General features: G+C 41.1%; 1 non-coding gene and 1 pseudogene across 1 annotated transcript; one reads left to right on the top strand and one right to left on the bottom strand.

Annotated features, from left to right (window-relative positions):
* Nucleotides 1–741: 741 nt before the first annotated feature.
* Nucleotides 742–1,744, bottom strand: LOC150032205 (uncharacterized; annotated as a pseudogene).
* LOC150032206 (small nucleolar RNA R71) lies at nucleotides 1,053–1,156 on the top strand. The gene has a single exon (XR_016525638.1). It is a non-coding gene; the product is annotated as a small nucleolar RNA R71 (small nucleolar RNA).
* Nucleotides 1,745–3,317: the final 1,573 nt, after the last annotated feature.

Here is a 3,317-nt window from a genome sequence, read left to right as displayed (position 1 = left end):
AGAAAACGCTTAAATTGTTGTTCATCATTCTTCTTCATTAAGCGTCTAGGGAATGGTGTGTTTAGCGGCACCGCAGGTTTTCCCGCGTTAGACGTGCTTGGCTCTGAATGGCTTGTGGTTTCAGGCGTTTTTTCTTCTTGATCTTCAATGACATTGAACGTGTGTTGCGTTCTTTTGAAGGATTGTTGTTTCTTGGATTCCTGGTTCTTTCTTCAAAAGCTTTGCCACTTCCCAACGTCACCGTGTGACATTGCTCCTTTCCATTGTTATTCCTAGGAGTTTCAGTGTTGCTAGGCAAAACTGCAAGCTGCCTATTCTTCAACTCACTCGCTATCTGCCCCACCTGTATCTCTAGGTTTCTGATAGACGACACCTGGCTTTTTAGCAACGCGCCATTCTGGGCGATATACTCCTTTAATACGTTTTCAAGCGAAGATGCTGAGCTCAACGCCCGATCTCCTCTACTAAGGACTGTTGGTGTGGCTGATGCGTTGGTTGGAATGCAGGCAACGGTCCTTGTCTTTGCTGCTGGTTCGCCCCTGGGTGGTGCTCTTGTTGATTTCCTGTCCAAGAAAAATTTGGATAGTTCCTCCATCCGGGATTATATATATTTGAAAATGGGTTGTTTTTAATGAAGCATACTGATTGTGGATTTTGTGGGCAATAAGCGTAGGAATGGGGATCTCCACAGCCCACACAGCTAACCATGGGCTGCATGAACGTTTCTACTTGATTCACCTTCTACTGATTTGATGCGTTCCCTAGCGATATATTCTGTAAAAGGTTGGTCATAGTAGCCACTTGTGCAGAGAGTGTGGCTATTGCATTGGAATCGATAGAATTAACATTCTGAGATCTCCTCTTCCTGTCAGCTTTTGCGTCATACGTATCGTCCACCCATTCCATGTTGTGCTTAGCAATGCGGTCTAATATCTCCTTAACTTCAGTATAAGATTTATCCATACTTCCACCAGCTGCAGCTGCGTCGGCTGCCATCTGCAATGCTCTATTCAATCGACCATAAAAAAGTCTCCATCTGAATGGTTAGTGGTAATCCATGGTTCGGGCAATTTTTGACCAATCCCTTAAAACGCTCCCACGCGGCACTTAAGGTTTTAGTTTCTTCTTGCTCAAAGTTCATGATCTCTCGATGCCTCCTTGCGTTGGTGGTAGGTGGGAATTATTTTTGCATGAATTTCTCCACCAACTTCTCCCAAGTTGTGATCTTACCAGGCTCTAGTGAATTTACCCATTGCTTTGCGTCATCATGCAAAGAATAGGGGAACAAAGATAGCCTGATCCCTTCTGGGGTGATTCCAGGAATCATAAATGAGTTACATGTTTCCAGGAAATGTTTCATGTGGGCGTGAGGATCTTCTCCACGATCACCCCCAAATTTTCCAGCAGTTTGGAGCATTTGAAGCATCACAGATTTCATTTCGAATCTTGTCTCATCTGGCGTAGGGTATATGATTCCTGAGGAGAAATCATACAATACAGAAGACGCATACTCCCTCATGGGACGCGTACTACTGTTCGCCATTAAGATCGGATTTTGCGCAGCGTGAGCCAGTTGTTGAGCTAAGTTCTGATTTGCCTGTTCATCCGCCATTTCTTGTTGCCTGTTTTGTTGTCTGAGAAGTTGTTGGCTTAACCTTCGATGACGATTAGATCGATTTCTTCGTCGAAAGGTCCTTTCAACTTTGGGGTCGTATATAAGTTCAGAAGTGCTCTCCCTGCTCATAAACGTTCACAAGTTTAGGCTTAGCTTGTAATACTCCTTCGAACGAAGTGTTCCTACAAAAGATACAAGCAAAATTTCTTGTTAGTTTTGTTGCTGAATCCCCGGCAACGGTGCCAAAAACTTGTTCGTTGCTATCGTGATTTGAGCTGAGAGTGTATTGTATAAAATAATTTGGAAAAATAAGTTCTAAGTATGAATGATGCATTGATGCATTGATGTCTTGATGCGTTGATGTATTCGTAACACTTTGATGCGTTAGAGATGTGCAATAGAACGCATGACACTCCTCTATTTGACGTTCAAGTTTTCCTAAATCAGACCCAAGTATAAATTCAATTTAGGTTCCAGGTAAGTCCAGGGTCGAACTCGGGGATTCAGATTAAGCTAACGCAGACCTTGCATTGTAGATGTTGTAGGGATTTCCTAAAAGTATGAAGAAATGTGTTATTTACACTAAGGTGATGTGTGTGTGCAAGAAGATACAAAAGAGTTGAGTAGAGAATGATGGGTCGTATGGAAATGGATTTTAGTGCAAGTGGTATGCGTCGATCTAAGATGAATGTACACGGACTAGAATGTGATGAATGTGATGATTTTTTTTATCTTCTTTATGCGTTAGACTCTATTCGACACTTCTCAATGTGAATAACATACAAAACCTATCTCTAGGATGTATGCATCAAACACATAATGCAATATAACACCAGTAAGTCTATCTCTAGATGTACTAGGTGTTCTACTTGATGGTGGCTTATTTATTCTCTCGAATAGTCTAAGCTAAAGATGCTTTTACCAATTGATCAAGTTGGCTTAAGCGTTTGAAATGAAATTTTGCATGAAGTATAGATGCATCCAACATAAACAAGAAATAAACAATGGCAAAGTGTGATAGATCAAATATATGAATTTATAAAGAAGCAAATTGTCTTTACAAAAGGAATACTTAATCAGATGAAATAATGAAAGCAATAAATGAGATGAAAAGAACTAAGTCAAGCCGCAGAGTACAATCTCTTATATCTCTTTGGCTCAATTCTAGTTGTGTACAATCACTTGTATAAGAATTGGACGAAGTGTCTCTCTCAAGCTCAGCTTCCTCTGCTCCTTGATCGGCAGTGATGATGGTTCTCTTCCCTTCTGCTATTCTTGGTACCACAACATAGCTCTAAAGATCTAAAACTACGACTAAGCTAATACTGAGAGTGGGAACTTGAAATTTTCTGAACTTCAAACTCTGGAGGGATTTCTTCTATCTATAGGCATTGGTCATCTCCAGCTTGATGATGGGCAGCATTAAAGTCCATGCCCTGGTCAGCCGCTTGACACTCAGAAACTTTTCAGATGCTGCTTGCTGTAGGTGCCCATGCTTGCAAGTGGTGATTTAACACAAACAGTTTGAATCAATGAATCTTCCTTGCCTTGAATCCCTCCGATGCATGGCCCATGCATTAGAACTTTGCCTGCGACACTTCTTAATCATGTGTCCTTTTGTTGAAATCCTGCAATATAATGCATTAGTGTCGCAGTATTTTAGTAATAAACATTCTTTTGCATGAGTTTGCTAATGTTTGAG

This window comes from Benincasa hispida, chromosome 12 (assembly GCF_027475165.1).
Source record: "Benincasa hispida cultivar pf3 chromosome 12, pf3_genome.v1.1, whole genome shotgun sequence".
Classification (NCBI taxonomy): Eukaryota; Viridiplantae; Streptophyta; class Magnoliopsida; order Cucurbitales; family Cucurbitaceae; genus Benincasa; species Benincasa hispida.
Note: the sequence above shows the minus strand (reverse complement) of the source record. Positions and strands in the feature narration are given on the sequence as shown.